This window comes from Stenella coeruleoalba (assembly GCF_951394435.1).
Source record: "Stenella coeruleoalba genome assembly, chromosome: 13".
NCBI lineage: Eukaryota > Metazoa > Chordata > Mammalia > Artiodactyla > Delphinidae > Stenella > Stenella coeruleoalba.
Genome location: NC_137159.1, coordinates 11,487,996 through 11,506,358, shown reverse-complemented (window position 1 = coordinate 11,506,358; position 18,363 = coordinate 11,487,996).

The following is an 18,363-nucleotide window of genomic DNA, read 5'->3' as shown; positions in this document are numbered from 1 at the left end:
TCCTCCCTCTAAAATTTTTTGGAATAGCTTGAGAATAATAGGCATTAACTCTTTAAATGTTTAGTAGAAGTCACCTGTGAAGGTGAATTACTATTACTTCAAATAAGTTCTCTACCTCTTTCTCTTTCTCTTCTCTTTCTGGGATTCCTAAGGTTAGTATGCTTGATGTGGTCCCAGAGGACTCTTAAACTGTCACCATTTTTTAAAATTCTTTTTTTCTTTTTTCTGTTCAGCTTGAGTGATTTCCACTACTCTGTCTTCCAGTTCACTGATCTGTTGCTCTGTGTCATCTAATCCACTGTTGAGTCCTACCAGTGTATTTTGATTTAGTTATTGTATTTTTCAGCTCTATTTTGTTTCTTTTTTACATTTTCTGTCTCTTTTTTAAACTTCTCATTGTGTTCATCATTCTCCCAAATTCATGGAGCATATTTATAATCATTAGATTGCTTATCTCCACTTTGATTAGTTCTTCTTCTGGGGTTTTACCTTGTTCCTTTGTTTGGAACATATTCCTTTGTTGCCTCATTTTTCCTAATTCTCTGTGTTTATTTGTATGTATTAGGTTGGTCAGTTATGTTTCCTGATCTTGGAGAAGAAGTCATAGGAGATGTCCTATGGGGCTCAGCAGCACACTCCCCTCTGTTCATCAGAGCTACGTAATATAGGGGTGCCCTATATGTGGGCTGAGTGGGCACTTCTGTTGATGCATGTCTGACTACTGTGGGTGTGCTGGTAGGTGGGGCTGGCCCCTGGCCTAACTGCCTGCCAGGAGCTGCCTCATATGAAGGCTGCCAGCCACTGGTGGTCATGGCTGGGTCCCAGTGCAGCTGGCTGCAGGTCCTGGGGGTCCCAGAGCTGGTGCCGACCAGTGTGTGGGTGGGGCTGGTCCTGCGGTGGCTGGCTGCAGATGCTGGGGTGTCTGGGGCTAGTATCATCCCACTTGTGGGTGGGTATCAACTCAGTCGTGTGGCTGCTGTGGGGCTCAGGGCCCTGGAGATGGTGCCAGCTTGTTGGTGGTGGGGGGGACCAGATCCCAGGGCTGCTGGATGTGGGGCCAGGGGTTCTGGGGCTGGTACTGGGCTGCTGGTAGGTAGGGCCAGGGCCTGTGGGATCTCGGGGCTTGTGTCAGTCCACTGGTGGGTGGGCTGGGTCCTGGGTCTGCTTGTGGGAGACGCCGGGTCCTTGTTCAGCTGGCTGCTTGGCCTGAGGGTTCTGGGACTTATGCCAACTGGCTGGTGGGCAGGTAAGCCCATGACCTTAATAGACTAGAGGAAGGAATCCAAGGTGGCACTGGCCAGCACCAGTGCCTTTGTGGTAGAACGAGCTCCCCAAATGGCTGCCACCAGCATCTAGGTCCCCAAGGTGAGTCTCAGTTGCCTTCTGCGTCTCTGGGAGGCTCTCCAAGATCAGCAAGTAGGTCTGACCCAGGTTCCTTTCAAATGACTGCCTCCGTGCTGGGTCTTGGAATGTGTGAATTTTTTGTGTGCCCTGTATGAGCAGAGGCTCTGTTTCCTACATCCCTCAGGCTCTCCATATGCAAGCCTCACTGGCCTTCAAACCAGATGATCTGGGGGCTCATCTTCCTGGTGCAGGACCCTGAGGCTGATGAGCCTGATGTGGGGCTCAGACCCCTTGTTCTTTGGGAAGAAACTCTGCAATTATGATATCCTCCCAGTTGTGGGTCACTTACCCAAGGGTGTGCTATCCAAGGGTTTGAGTCTTGACTATACTGTGTGTTCACTCCTCCTACCCATCTCATTGTGCTTCCTTCCTTATACCTTTAGTTGTGGAAAATATTTTCTGCTATTCTTCAAGTTGTTCTCATCAATAGTTGCTCTGTAAATAGTTGTAATTTTGGTGTGCCCACGGGAGGAGGTGAGCTCAGGGTCTTCCTACTCTACCATCTTGGCCACTCCCCTGAAATACCACTGATTTTTGAATATGGATTGTGTATCTCGTAACCTTGCTGAGCTTGTTTATTAGTTTTAATAGATTTTGTTGTTGTGGATTCTTTAGGATTATATATATAATCATATATATCTATATCCATATATGTGTATATATATATATATATATATATGACTATAGATACAGTTTTACTTCTTTTCCAATTAGATACATTTTATTTCTTTTCTTCCTGAGATTTAGTTGATTTTTATTTCCCTGGACTGCTGCAAGCCTTTGATTAATTTCCAGAGTTCTGAAAAAGTTGATTTTGAGAAATTTTGCCAGTTTTTATATTGCTTTTCTGGAGAGGCAAACTTTTGGAGGTCTTTACTCCTCCACTTTTGCTGATGTCACATCAGTCTTTTAATTGGAACATTTGTTTTATTTCCATTTTATATAATTATGTCCATCTTGTAATTTGTTTTCTATTTGTAATTTGTTTTATGTTTCTTTTTCTCTCCCTAATTGCTTACTTTTGTATTAATAAAATATTTTTATTGTCCGATTTCCCCTTTTCCATTAGATAGTTATTTTTATATTCTTGGCCTTTTATACTTGAATATAAATAAATATTTTTTTCATCATTTCTCAGGCAATATTATTACCTTGAAACAGTTTAACTTTGTTTACTCCTCTCATGCCTTTTGTGCTGTTGTAGTAATCATGAATTTTAATCCTACATATATTTTAGTTTCCGTAAGACATCATTATTGTTTTGTACAATTAGTATTTGTTTACATTTACCCACATGTATGCCTTTTTCCTTGCTTTTCTTTGGTTTTGTGGTTTTCTTTTCTTTTCTGGTGGTGGGGGGGGAACATTTTCCTTTTGCTAAAGAGTATTTCATTCAGTGTGGGTTTTCTTCTGATGAATACTCTCAGGTTATTGTTGGAGGGACTTGAGGTCTGAAAGTGCATTTATTGTGCCTTCAATTTTGAAAAGATATTTCACTGGGTGTAGAATTCTCAGTGGTAAGTTTTCTTTTTTTCTTTCAGCATTGCTGTTGATCAACTGTAAGCTGTTTTATTAACAGTAAGTTTTCTGTTTTTAATTAACTGTAAGGTGTTTTTGTTAACTGTAAGTCTCACTGCTGCTCCTTTGAAGGTCATATGTCTTCCCCACTCTGGCTGCTTTCAGGATTCTTCTGTTTTTGAGTTTTTGGTTTTCTGTAGTTTTACTATAGTATACCATAGAAGATGCTGTCAATGCTCCCCATGCCTGGAAGTCTTTCACCAGTAGGTGGTTAGACTGAGATTGAAGCGGGGACATACTGAATGACACAGCAATTACAACACTTCTAATATTAATAAATTTGAAATAGCCATAATGAAGTTTATTTTCGTGTGAATCTTAGATTCTTTTGTCCTAGAGAGATGATGGGCCAAGGCCAGTTCTTGGCATATAATTAGCACTCTGTAAATATGTCAATGAAATGTTTTAGTAAATCTTTGAATGAATGAATGAATGGGCAGATGGTGGATGGATGGATGAATCAGAGCAAATTGATGATCAGGCCAAATTGAAGAAAAGTGGGCTTCAGCTTTTGATCAGACAGTTACCTAGTTTTCTTGAACAGGTCCCTGAAACTCTCTTGGGGCCACTTTCTTTAGGTCACTTTCTTCACTTGTAACAGGAGGGCATTGGCGTGGAACATCTTAGGGTCCTCTTCTAACTCTACTGGTCTATGAAACGCCTGGCAACAAAGTATCTCTGTGCACAGAGCTCTGAAGTCAACTGCCTTGGTGGCTTCTCATCTCACCTCAAGGATTCCAGACAGAACAGACTTGAATAATTTGTAAGTTTTTCTGCCCTATTTCCTCACATCTGGGAGTAAGGCATTGACACTGGTTGCCCTGCTCCACCCCAGATCAGACGTTTCCTGTGCTCCCACAGCTCCGGGTCAACGTCTTTGCCTTCCTGCCCAGCTGTCCAGTCATGAAGCTTCCTGTGTGCTGCCTTCTTCACCTGTGCTCAACTCCCAAGTGCCTGGTATAACATCTGACACATGGTGGGAACTCAGCGAGTCATGAATAAAAGAATTATGTTCCTATATTTTTTTCCTGGGACAGAAGGAGCTCCGTGGCATAATCTTCTTATTAGGTGGAAACTTCTTTCTCTCCTCAAGATGTGGTTTATATGTAGTGGTGGGAAAGAGATCTTTTTTTAAAATTAGTTAATTAATTAATTTTTGGCTGCATTGGGTCTTCGTTGCTGTGCATGGGCTTTCTCTAGTTGCAGTGAGTGGGGGCTGCTCTTTGCTGCAGTGCGTGGGCTCTAGGCGTGCAGGCTTCAGTAGTTGTGGCACATGGGCTCAGTAGTTATGGTTCGCAGGCTCTAGAGCGCAAGCTCAGCAGCTGTGGCGCACAGCCTTAGTTGCTCCGCGGCATGTGGGATCTTCCTGGACCAGGGCTCAAACTTGTGTCCCCTGCATTGGCAGGGGGATTCTTAACCACTGCACCGCCAGGGAATCCCAAGAGATTGTTTTTTAGAAGGAAGGGAACCAGACTCCTTCAAAGCTCTTCCTTGCATGTTAGCTGCTAACTTATGGGGAAAGGGAGGAAGGACATTGGCTCAGCTTCCTCCTTCAATTACACCCCTCCCCATGTCCCTGTGTTCTGCATTCCTGGTCTGGATGCCACATCTCTCAGACTCAGAAGGCAAATAAGTTCCCATGCAAGAGGAAGATCTCTTTGTTCGGGAGAGTGTTGTGTGCAGGTGTGATTTGGTGCTTGCTTGAGTTCTTGAAATCTCACCCAGCAGAGCTCACTCAGCCCCTTATACATAGCTCTCAGCAGCAGCAGTTCTACTTTTGGCTTCTTTTATTTTCTTTGTTCCAGTCCACTGAAAGCCTGTGAGACCCTGAGTGCCTCATATGTTCAGCCTACCGCAAGGGGAACCCGTCACTGTCCATTGCTTACTTTTCCTGTATAGGTTATTACAGAATATTGAGTAGAGTTCCCTATGCTATATAGTAGGTCCTTGTTGTTTATTTGATATATAGTAGTGTGTCTGTATTAATCCCAACCTCCCAATTTATCCCTCCCCCCACCTTTCCCCTTTGGTAACCATAAATTTGTTTTCTAAGTCTGTGGGTCTCTTTCTGTTTTGTAAATAAGTTCATTTGTATCCCTTTTTTTAAGATTCCATGTATAAATGATATCATACGATATTTGTCTTTCTCTGTCTGGCTTACTTAACTTAGTATGATACTTTCTAGGTCCATCCATGTTGCTGCAAATGGCATTATTTCATCCTTTCTATGGCTGAGTAATATTCCATTGTGTGTGTATATATATATCTATATCTATATCTATATATATATATATATATATATATATCACATCTTCTTTATCCATTCATCTGTTGATGGACACCTAGGTTGATTCCATGTCTTGGGTATCATAAATAGTGCTGCAATGAAAAATGGGGTGCATGTATCTTTTCAAAGTATGATTTTCTACAGATATATGCCCAGGAGTGGGATTGCTGGATCCTATGGTAGCTCTATTTTTAGTTTTTTAAAGAACCCCCATACTGTTCTCCATAGTGGCTGCACCAACTTACATTCCCACCAGCAGTGTGGGATGGTTCCCTTTTCTCTACACCCTTTCCAGCATTTATTATTTGTAGACATTTTAATGATGGCCATTCTGACCAAAGTGAGGTGATACCTCATTGTAGTTTTGATTTGCATTTCTCTAATTAGCGATGGTGAGCATCTTTTCATGTGCTTTTGGGACATCTGTACGTCTTCTTTGGAGAAATGTCTATTTAGATCTTCATTTACTTACTTTTCAAGTACAAAGTCCTTTCTGTGGCAGCCTTTACCTACACTGTGGGAACTTAACCTTCCTTAAACCTGTTTTATTTGAGGAAAAGATGTTGTGGTTTTCAACCTTGTCTCCATCTGCTCCGGATGGGCGACCTCTGATGGACTCCTCAGAAAGTCAATGACAAAGATTCCTCACCTGTACCAATGACAGCAGTGGACGTGAATGAAAGCTCTGGCCCCTGGCTCCAAATCTAGACCTCGTGGTCCACTAACTGAGACATCTTGGGACAGAATCTTGTCTCAGGCTCTGTTTCTCCATCTACATATTGGGGACTTAACGCTGCGAATAATAAATGAGACGGTACACGTAACAGGCACAGCAGAGTACCCAACTCGATACATGTTAATGGTTGGCATTGCTGCAGCCACTGAGACTTGGTAAATATTTAATACCCATTTCTTCCTCTCTTCTTGGCCTAGAGGAGTTTGGATAACAAGTCAGATTGTGATTTCGCTCTTCACTTCAGCAATCACAGGAAGAATCTAAGCCCAAAAGTCATCTCTTCTGACGCCCCCGTGGTTCCCAGCAGAAGTTGCCAGCATGGGCCTCATGGAAAAACCATTACAAGCATCCCCTACTTTTCAAAAATTCCACTTATGCCATTCCACTTTTACAAAAGACCTACATTAGTACCTGTTTTTGCTCATTGAAAGAAATCCCAAAAGGGTTTTTACTTTTTTGGAAAAAGGCAGAAAGTTGAAGTAGTGATCAGCCTGTGTTTTGCTTTGAGCCGTTAGAGGCAGCGCGCACCCCAGCAGCTAAAGTAGCACCACCAAGTGCCTTCGCCTGGAACTACACTCAGCATCTCAGCATCAAGCCGCCATGGCTCTGAACTGTGTCTGCCAGCCTCTGTGCTTGATCTCGATTTATTTTAAGCGTCTGTTAGCAAGATGGGTCCTAAGGTAATTGATTATTTGCTTTATGCTACTTCTGCGTAAGAAAGACTTCCTAGGGACGCTCCGCTTTTGGATAGTGGGGAGGGGGGCAGTTTGGGAGGGGAAGTACCCTTTTAGGAGCTCTTTCCTTATTTGTTATTTGCTGAACTGAAAGTTCTTCATTCCAAGGACTGCCTACATTTCACAAAATTGCAGATTTCCTTCTTTAAAATAAAATGAGGAATTTTCTTTGGAGACTTTAGCAAAGTCCTGTGGAAAGACAGCGATCTGGTGGGGCTAACACTCCGTCTTCATAGAAAATCAAGGTTCCTCCGTGGGTCACAGTTGCTGTGTCACGGCCGCTCTTTGCAAAAGGAGGAAATACCATCAATTATGAAAAACGAAAAGTCATTGAGGGATTAACGTTGGGTGAAACCCCTTTTGCAATTCGGTAGATCGCATTCTGCAAAACCATGGTGTATTACGATGATTGTTATTTCATTTTAGAATTCTGAGAATTAGTGACAGGAAAGTCAGAGGCTGTGACTGTTTCGTGTCCATTTGTGATGTTTGTCATCTTAATCTTCCTCAGATAGTAAAAGAAACCACACCACTCATTAGGGATTCTTTTTTAGCCCCTCTGTTAACCAAAGACTTTTTATTGTAGTTTTATATATGGTATGCCTGACTTTCTTTTAAAAAAAAGTCTTCTAAGATGATTAGTTTTGTTGAAGCCAATGGGTTTGATCTCCCATGGCAGGGAGTGCCTGGGAGTGTGGACTTTGGTTCTAACCCTTTCTTAAGTGGCAACCTTTCCCTATTGGAGGAGCGGCTGCTGAATTTGGAGACCCTTTTTTCCCAGGAATGGGAGTCTAGAACCTAACTCCCAGGGGGCTTAAGTGATCCTTCCCCAGACTGGGTCTCGTAGCACGGCCCTGATTCTCAGCCCTGAGCCATTCTGCAGAAGGATGTGTGGATAGCTCAGTGGGCATCTCTGTACGTGTGAGCTGACCGAGTGGACACAAGGGGACTTGATTAGGAAACATGCGTCATCTCAAGGAGTTAAAAAAAGCTGAGAAAATGGACAATTCCTAAATCTACAAAGCATGCTTATTTCAGAGTGATACCAGCATTGCACTCTTACCATGTGTCAGGCTCAGGGCCCACTGTTCTCTGTGCATTAGCTCCTTTAGTTTTCCCCAAAGCCCTGCAGAGATTCCCCCCTTTACCAATGAGAAAATGAGGTGTAGAAAGGTGAAGGGTGAAGGGCATTGCTAAAAGTCCTAAAACTTGTAAGTGGTGGAGCAGAGGCAGAGTCTTCAGTGAGCACGAGGGAGAGATGACCTTAAGATGTAGCACAAAGGATTTAGGTTAGACACGAGACTCATTTGGGGAAAATAAAGCTCACTGCAAGGCTTTGCAGTGAGTTACTGTGCCATCTTCTGGATGCCTTTAAAAAAGGCATAGGATGATTTTTGCAAAAGCCAAAAGATGGAAGCAACCCAAGGGCCCATGGACGGATGAATGGATAAACAAAATGTGGTCTGTACATAGAATGGAATAGTATTCAGTCTTGAAAAGCAAGGAAATTCTGACACACGCTGTAACATGGATGAGCCTTGAGGACATTATGCTAAGTGAAACAAGCCAATCATGAAAGGACAAACACTGTATGATTCTGCTTATATAAGAGATACTTAGAGCAGTCAATTTCATAGAGACAGAAAGTAGAATGGTGGCTGACGGGGGCTGGGAAGAGGGGATATGGGGTTTGTTGCTTAATGGGTATGGAGTTTCAGTTGGGATGATGACAAGAGTTCCGTGGAGGGTTAGTGAGACGTTCGCACAACATGGTGAATGTGCTTAATGCTACTGAACAATACACGCGAAATGGTTAAGATGGTAAATTTTACGTTATGTGTTGACTACAATTAAAAACAAATAGGATGGCTGGGCTTCCCTGCTGGCACAGCGATTGAGAGTCTGCCTGCCGACGCAGGGGACACGGGTTCATGCCCCAGTCCGGGAGGATCCCACATGCCGCGGAGCGGCTGGGCCCGTGAGCCATGGCCGCTGAGGCTGCGCGTCTGGAGCCTGTGTTCCGCAGTGGGAGAGGCCACAACAGTGAGAGGCCAGCATACTGCAAAAAAAAAAAAAAAAAAAAAAAACCCAAATAGGATGGCTAAACGCAGTACTTCCTGAGGGTGAGGGCTGGTCTCTAGGACAGGTTGTCGTGCCCTCAGATGCTGTGTCACATGTGCCGGGAGAACTGATATAACTGTCCTGTCTTCCCTGGGCCTGGCCCATGTCCCCCGATGTTCTCTTAATTGTTAACTATTAATTCTGCCTCATATGCTTTGCTCTTAATGTCTCACATGGCTAAGCCTCCTCCACCAGGGCTCATCACGCTTGCGCCCCTGGGAGTGGTGTTTTTGTGGGCAAGCCTGGCTCTGTGGTTTCTAAGACGTTGACTAGGTTTCGTGTTGCAACCCTGGGAAGAAGGATTAGGTGCTTTTTGCATGAAAAAAACGTTGTGGCCTGATTTACATGTGGGTAAGTTTTCAAGAATAATTACACACTAGACTCACTGCGGAATGTGTGCTCCAAAAAGGAAAACAAAGTGTGATGGTAGTTATGAGGCAGATGGAAACATCAAAGAGCTTGTACTTCTGTCAAAGTTCCAGAAATTCTGAGGCACAACTTGTGATGAATCAAAGAGACCCCTTAGGTCAGGATTCAAGTTTTGGTGGGAGACATCCTCGGTGAATGCCTCCTGCTGGCACACTGAACTTTTCCTCCATTGCTACTTTGCAAATCTGCAAGGGTTCAAGTGCAAGGGTTTGTGCTTTTCTCTGCCTTCCCTCTTCTCCACAGCCCTTAGTGCAGACACTAGTGAGGCTGGTGTCTTTTTATATACGTAGTGCCTGTTTGTCTTTCTCTTTGTGTAAATTGCCTGTCCACACTGTCCTGTTAAAAAAAAAGGTTTGTAATATATATCTGCTGTAATACAGAGTTGTTAAGAGAGTATAGATCCAGAGCATTCTCATCACATTCTTCTTTCTTTTAAATTTTTTTTAATTAAAAAAATTTTTAACATTTTTATTGGAGTATAATTGCTTTACAATGGTGTGTTAGTTTCTGCTTTATAACAAAGTGAATCAGCTATACATATGGAATCTAAAAAAATTTTTTTTAATTAAAAAAAATTTTTTATTGGAGTATAATTGCTTTACAATGTTGTGTTAGTTTCTGCTGCACAGTGAAGTGAATCTGCTATGTGTATACATATATCCCCTCCCTCTTGGACCTCCCTCCCACCCCCCATCCCACCCATCTAGGTCACCACAGAGCACCGAGCTGAGCTCCCTGTGAGCTGAGCTCCCTGCGCTATATAGCAAGTTCCCACTTCTATCTATTTTACTTATGGTAATGCATTTATGTCAAACCTAATCTCCCAATTCGTCCCACCCTCCCCTTCGCCCCTGTGTCCACATGTCTGTTCTCTATGTCTACATCTCTATTCCGGCCCTACAAATATGTTCATCTGTACCATTTTTCTAGATTCCACACATATGCGTTAATATACGATATTTGTTTTTATAGCTGATTTACAATGCTGTGTTAGTCTTAGGTGTACAATAAAGTGATTCAGTTATGGATGTGTGTGTGTGTGTGTATTCTTTTTCAGATTCTTTTCCATTACAGGTTCATTTGTTCTTTTTGTATCTATATGAGAAGGTAGATGTTAATTAAACTCACTGTGGTAATCATTTCACAGTATGTGTAGGTCAAACCACTACGCTGTACATCTTAAACTTATACAGTGCTATCTGTCAATTATATCTCAATAAAACTGGGAAAAAAAGAAAAGAGAAAAAAATTTTAAGGAGTTTGTTAAAATAGAATGATTATTATGCTTTACTAAGAGTGATAGAAAGCAATTTAGGACAGATTTTCTTTTTACAATAGTAATAGCAAAACAGCAATAAGATGTTCTAGCTAAACTTTACCTGCTCTGCTTGAACGTGGATGATCAATTTTACGTAGAAACTGTTTCTATAAGTAAAAACAGAGCAGTATAACACTTCTGGATCTATGTCATATGGACAGGAGGCTGTGTTAATATATATATATATATATACACACACACACATATATATTCTTTATCGGATTCTTTTCCCTTATAGATTATTACAAAATATTGAGTCTAGTTCCCTGTGCTATACTGTAGGTCCTTGTTGATTATCTATTTTATATACAATAGTGTGTTATCTGTTCATCCCAAACTCCGAAGTTATCCCTCTTCCCCACTTTCCCCTTTGGTGATCGTAAATTTGTTTTCTATGTCTGTGGATCTGTTTCTGTTTTGTAATAAGTTCATTTGTATCAAGTTTAAAATAATTTATTTATTTTATTTTTATTTATTTTTGGCTGTATTGGGTCTTCGTTGCTTCGCGTGGACTTTCTCTAGTTGCGGCGAGCGGGGGCTAATTATCATTGCGGTGCGCAGGCTTCTCATTGCAGTGGCTTCTCTTGTTGTGGAGCACTGGCTCTAGGTGCTCGGGCTTCAGCAGTTGTGGCACGCAGGTTCAGTAGTTGTGGTTCGCAGGCTCTAGAGTGCAGGCTCAGTAGTTGTGGTACACAGGCTTCGTTGCTCTGCGGCATGTGGGATCTTCCCGGACCAGGGCTCGAACCCGTGTCCCCTACATTGGCAGGTGGATTCTTAACCACCGTGCCACTAGGGAAGTCCCTTGTATCAATTTTTTTTAAATTCCACCTATAAGCGATATTTGATATTTGTCTTTGTCTGGCTTATTTAACTTACTATGATAATCTCTAGGTCCATCTGTGTTCCTGCAAATGTCTTTATTTCATTCTTTTTGATGGCTGAGTAGTATTCTGTTGAATATATGTACCACATCTTCTTTATCCATTCATCTGTCAATGGACATTTAGGTTGCTTCCATGTCTTGGCCATTGTAAATAATGTTGCTATGAACACAGAGGTGCATGTATCTTTTCAAATTATGGTTTTCTCCAGATATATGCCCAGGAGTGGGATTGCATGTTCCTATGGTAACTTTATTTTTAGTTTTTTAAGGAACCTCCATACTGTTCTCCATAGTGGCTGCACCAATTTACATTCCCACCAACAGTGTAGGAGGGTTCCCTTTTCTCCATACCCTCTCCAGCATTTATTATTTGTAGACTTTTTGATGGTAGCCATTCTGACCCGTGTGAGGTGGTACCTCATTGTAGTTTTGATTTTCATTTCTCTAATAATTAGTGATGTTGAGCATCCAGTATGGTTTCTTATATGGGATGCTAATTTCATGTAGCTGTAGAGTAAAAACAGTCTGCAGAAGCTGTGCTCTGATCAAGCCGTCGGCACCTGGAACGCCATGACAACATCATTTTAGAAGAGGTTATGCATGGTGAGTTCTACATCTCTATCTAGACAGCTACTCATGTGGCTTTCTATCAACATAATACAGTCAGGTTACTTATGCTGTGGGTTTTGGAAGGTTGTATTTCACTGGTGTACACCAAGTCTGGGCAGAAAACTAAGGAGAATGAGTGCTGAAATCACGGACCTCTTTATTGACTTTCTTAGGGTAGAAAGAAAAGGGGAGGGGTTCTTACTTTTTTCTGATTAAATCATTTATAATTCTGGATGCTAATTCTTTATCTGTAATGCATGTTGCAAATATTTTCATCCATTCTGTGCTTTTAAACTTTATTTTTGTTCTTGCTGTACACAATAGAAAAATGTATGTAGTCCTTTTCTTTATAGTCTTTGCAATTTATTTCTACTCTACCCTAAATTTACAAAAACGTTTATCTTATATTTTTCTTAATGCTTTTATAGTGTTTTATGTTTGTTCTTTGATTCATTTGGAGGTCAACTTTGTGTGTATGGTGTGAGGTAGGGATCTACCTTAATTCTGTTGCAGTAAACTTTATTGATTGTTCCAATTGAATTTATTTAATCTCCACTAACTTGAGATCCTATTACTTTTGTATTCACTTGCTTACACACACACACACACACACAACTAAATTCTAAATTCTTGACTCATTTTAAAGGAGTCAGTTATTTAGCTATTGATCTAGCTTTCAAGAAACGAATCTTTGGTTTCATTTAGCAACTCATTTATTTATGCTTTTATATTTATTAGTTCTGCACTTTTTTGATATTTGTGGGTTTTGCTTCTTGAGTTGAATGCTTAGTGCATTCATTTTCATTACATTTTTTCTAATATTTGCATTAAAGGCTGTAAATCTTTTTCAGAATATCTCTCTGGCTGCAATTTACAGGTTTTACTTTTTTTTTTTTTTTTGGCGATACGCGGGCCTCCCACTGCTGTGGCCTCTCCTGTTGTGGAGCACAGGCTCCGGATGTGCAGGCCCAGCGGCCATGGCTCACGGGCCCAGCCGCTTTGTGGCACGTGGAATCTTCCTGGACCGTGGCACGAACCCGTGTCCCCTGCATCGGCAGGTGGACTCTCAACCACTGCACCACCAGGGAAGCCCAATTTACAGGTTTTGATATGCAATGCTCTGTATTTGTTTTAAAATAGATCACAATTCTGTCTGTTTTCGTTTTTGATGTTAATTTATTAATTTTTATCATGTAAGTGCATGTGTTTGAACTAACACTTTGCTACCAGATTACATCACTTTTAAGAGTTAGAGTAATATTGTGATCTTGACCGCTCTAGCAAACAGCTTGACAAAGCAAGACTAAATTAAGTCTTACATATATACATATATATATTTTATATTTCAGTGACCACCTCTCCTTGTTTTAGGTGTAAAATTAGAAAATTTATTGTACACGTAGCTTACTTGGCCTATTGTATCTTAAGTTCTGGGCACACTCTCTCCTCAAAAGTATCATATTCAATAGCATTTTAAATCTAAAGAGAGTTTGATGGTACAGGCTTTAAAACAAATAAGCTTAACTTGAACCAAGTATTTTAGGACAAAATATGTCAATTGTTTACAGATTGGGTGTGAGAGAGGAGATGCAAATTCAAGGTACATTTTTTTGTCTACCTAAAATGTACATCTTTTACTCACTTGAAGACCCCTTTATAAAACTAGCATAAATTTGATGTAATCAAAATATTCTTAAAGGTACAAAAAAGGATCATGTAGAAAGAATAATGTAAAAGATACTTATTTTAAGAATAAAAGACTATGAAAATCTTTTATTATGTTCTGTACAGCCAGTGACTTCCACAAATTTTCAGCGATATAAAGAAGAAAAGCAAAGGGTATTTATATCTAAATACCCTCTAACTACAGTTCTTGATTAAGAGGTGGGTGTTCTAGGAGGGAAAAAGATACGCTGAAAAAAACAACATACAGCAGTGGAAAATTTCAAGAGCAACAATCTGGGAGGCATGAGTAAATGACTTGACTATGTCTGTTTTCTTAGAAGGTTATTTTAAAGTTCTCAGATGAATTGGGTTTTTGGTTCTTTTTTTGCTATTAATTTATAATTTATGGAATTGAGTTCAGTGAAGGCGCCTGGTGAGATTTCTGCTTTGAGAAACCTGTTGAAGTTTTCTATGAAGTCTGATAGTGGCCAATTTTTGGGAGGGTTTTTTGTGTTTGAAATTAATGTGTATTTTCTGCTTGTTGGGTATGCATTTCTCTATTCAGTTATTCCTGTTAATTATATTATTGAAATCTTCTAGATCCTCACTTTTTGGGGGTCTATTGTTGAGTTTCAGAAGAGGTGCATTAAAGCCTCTGTTGTGAGGTAGGTTGACCACTCCTTGCCTTTCTATCAGTTTTTAAATGAAATATTTCAAAATTAGTTGTCAGGAGCATCAAGGTTGCTGACTGTTATATAAAAGTTACTTTTGTATTAGATATATTTTCCTTTGTCCTTTATGATGCTCTGTATTTGAATTCTATTGTCTGGAAGTAATATTGTTCCAGTGTCTATTTGTTAGTATTTTCCTGCTATGTTGTTCTCTTTTTAATCTTTTCTTTGTATCCTTTTTGCATCATTTTGTTTCAGGAGTGTCCCCTAATCCCAGAATTTCTGCCTTTATAGAAGAATTTAACCTTGACTTTTTACTGATGTGTTTGAATTCATTCCTGCAATGTTGGTCTATGTTTTGTCTCTAAAAAGCTGCCTGTTCGTCTCTTTTTTAATTAAAAAAAACTTTCTTGCCTTCTATGGATTGATTGTTTTCTTCATGTTAATCTGTTCTTTTTTATTCTAATAGATTGAAAGTAATACCTCTCAATTCTATATTTTTCTGGTGATTACCATTAAAACTTTGATTTAGGGACTTCCCTGGTGATACAGTGGTTGAGACTCCACGCTCCCAGTGCAGGGGGCCCAGGTTCGATCCCTCGTCCAGAAACTAGATCCCACATGCATACCGCAACTATAAGGAGCCTGCCTGCCACAACTAAGAAGCTGGCAAACCACAACTAAGGAGCCCACCTTCCACAACTAAGACCCGACGCAACCAAGTAAATAAATAAGTAATAAAAAACTTTGATTTACACGTTGACAGTTATTTTCCCCTATTGATGTTGACTTAATTACATCTATATTCCTCATTCCCTCCTGTCCCATCTGAACAAGACATGAACCTTTTTACTTTCCCTGCTATCACCACTTCTCATTTTGAGACCATCTGAGATAAACTTCAAGATTATTGTTAATTTTTTCCTACAGTCAATACCTATTTAGATATAACTCTACATTTTATGCTTTTCCTATCATTTTTTTTTGTTCCCTGACCATCTCTTAGATTATACTGCATTTTGCTGAAGGATATTTTCTAGTAATTCTTTCACAGAAGGGACCTGAATAGTAAGCTTTCTGTGTCTGTCTATTAATCAGGTGGTGCTGCATTAATGCTATATAGCAATTAGCCCATGGTTCTGAGACTTATAATGACAAACATGTATTTTGCTTACTTGTGGGTCAGCTGGAGTTTGGCTGCTTCTGGATAGGCTTGGCTGGGCTTGGTTCCAACTGAAAGTCAGATTTGGATCTGCTCCATGTATCTCATTATGGGAGAGCAGCTCCTGGAGGCATACTCTTCTCATGGCAAATGAAAGGAGTCCGAGAGGCTAAGCCAAACCACATTCCAAGGTTTTGCTCACATATGATTGGCCAAAGCAAGTCATATGGTCAAATCCAAAGCCAATAGAGTGGGGGTATAAACCTCACCTTCTCTGCTGAGATGCACTTCAAGGTACCATAGCCAAGGGAGGGAGTAAAGAACTGAGAACCACGACATAACTGGAATTTTACCCCCTGATACTTGAATGATAGTTTGGTTGGGTATAGAATTTTCTGTTCCCCTCTCCTCTTCCCATTCCTCCTCCTTATTCTTCTCCTCATTTTCCCCCTTCTCCTCCCTCTGTCGTCTTTTTCTTCTTCATAAAACCTATCCTCTCTTATACCTAGAAGATTTTACTTGTAAGTGCACAGCAGGCTCTTTCACTGCACACTTTCCTGATGTGGAAAGTCCCCTCGGGCTCACTTTTCTTTTTAATGTATGCTTTATCCCAGGAAGGGCCTGGAATCCTTTGTCAGCTGAAAGATGCATTCGTGTACTTGTTAAACATTGGTTGAGTGCTATATGCCAGGTGCTCAGGTGAGAAGCTGGGCATCTGAAGATCATTTGTAGAGGTCCTGCCTGGCAGGAACCTTTCATCCAGTAGAGTGAGACCTTTGTGTAGGGTTATGGTACTTACAAAATATACAATATGATGTCATTTCTGCTTACTGAAGTGGGGAGATGGATGGACTGGTTGGGAGAGAGTTTATAGTGGCTATGAGTCTTAAATGAATCTTGAAAAGTGAGTAGGCTTTTTCTGAGCAGTGGAAAGGGAGGCTGTGAAGGAGACGGTGGCTCTAGACCCCATTCCAGGCAGTGAGGCAGTGAGTCTCCAGAAAGTACTGAACAGGGGAGATATGCAGCTCCATGTGGTTTGGGGTTTCAGAAAGACTCATCTGGTAGCTGTGAGGAGGAGGGATTGGATGGGGCAGGTCAGATGAAGAGCAGTGTCAAGAGGCTGTTTGGAGTCCTGGAAGTTGGTCAAGAAACTAGTGCCCATGAGGGTCTTCCTGAGTTGGAACCTCTGTACGCACTCATGTACATGCATACACACAGACACTCACACACACTCACGTACACTCACACACTGCCAGATGCAGAAGCTGCTGGACCAAAGTCACTGCTCAAGCTGGTGCCAGGTCGCAGTTACCATGGAAGGAGAGTCCACGGAAACAACAGCTCCTGAGAGCCAGTTTCCTTAAAAAACCATCCCTTCTCGGAGCCCCTGGGGACAGGAACAGGGCTGAGCCTGAGGGGGGGAGTAGACCCCTAGGGTCTACTAGGGGTAGACAAGGGGATATAATTGCCTATGTCATTCGGCTGCAAAGTAGGCTTCAGCACAGTTAAATAATCATCTGACAGTTCAAGATGAAGTGATCAGTGTGTTTGGGGGAGGGTGGGGGGAAATATACATCCAAATAACACTTTCTATTGTGCATCAGAGGAGGCGAGAAAGAGAAGGCGTGTGTTTTGTCTAGTCCTAACGTGTGTGCTATTAGTAAAGTTTTTATAGTCTTGGCAAAAGTTTACTAGGAAATCAGGGCATTTGATTATTTCAGGGACCCATTTGAATCCAAATAAGTGAGTTTAGAAGTATTTGGCAGTCTGTTATTTTTGTTCAGTGAAGTCACACATGTCCATTTACCAGTGAGACCTAATTCCAGGGCCTGGTTTTGGGCGTCCAGGTTTCCTTCTCAGTGACTGGAGGTCCCGGGCATGGGGCCTCCTCGTTAAAATCTGGGTCCAGGATAGGAGTGTTCTACATTTTGGAAATGGTTTTATCCAGTATCTAGTTAATGCTAACTATAATTGGATTTAATTTCCAACAAAACTCAACTGAAACCCCCTTTCACTTTCATACTAGTTTCTTCCAGAAGAGTTACAATTAAGTTACCCACAGTATTGTCGATTTTATTTTGGGTTGAAATGTCTCATGTTTGACTTTGGCACAGAAACAATTTCTTTTGGAGAGGGTCATAAAATATCCTTTCAGCTCTTCTCTTGTAACAGAAAAGTAGAAAAAAAGTATCTTCACTTTTGTCTATTTTACCCAACAAGGACTTATTGAGTCCATGTCACAGAGCTTAAAACTGTTAGGTGTCGTGTGGGATGGGGTCTGTTTACTAAATACATGCCAAAATGCTTCGTTTTTCTAGAGGCCACTTTTCTTGCAGCCTTGATTATCTGGAACACAGCCAATAACAAGAATGTAGTGAAAACAGCCACCGAACTGCCAAAATATTATCAAAACACCAAGTACCCAAGCTCTGGTTCATAACACACACGTATGTTAGTTGCCCCTGCCCAGTCAGTTTTAGTCTTCATTTAGAAACAATAGAAACAGTCTTGGCTAGATGACTTCCTTGACCTTCAGCAAATTAGAACTAAGGATTGAAATGAGGAGCCTTCCAAAAGTAGGTACCCGGAAGTCAGAGTGACAACTGACAGGCTGACAGTAAGGCAGGAGAGAGGGGAGCTACAAAAGCAGGTAGAAGCAGATGGCAGGTAGGTGCACTTGCTGAGCTGGACCACGGGCAGGAGACATAGTACAGCAAGGGGTGGAGGGCACCAGGAAGAATTCAGATTTTGATCCATTTCGGGACT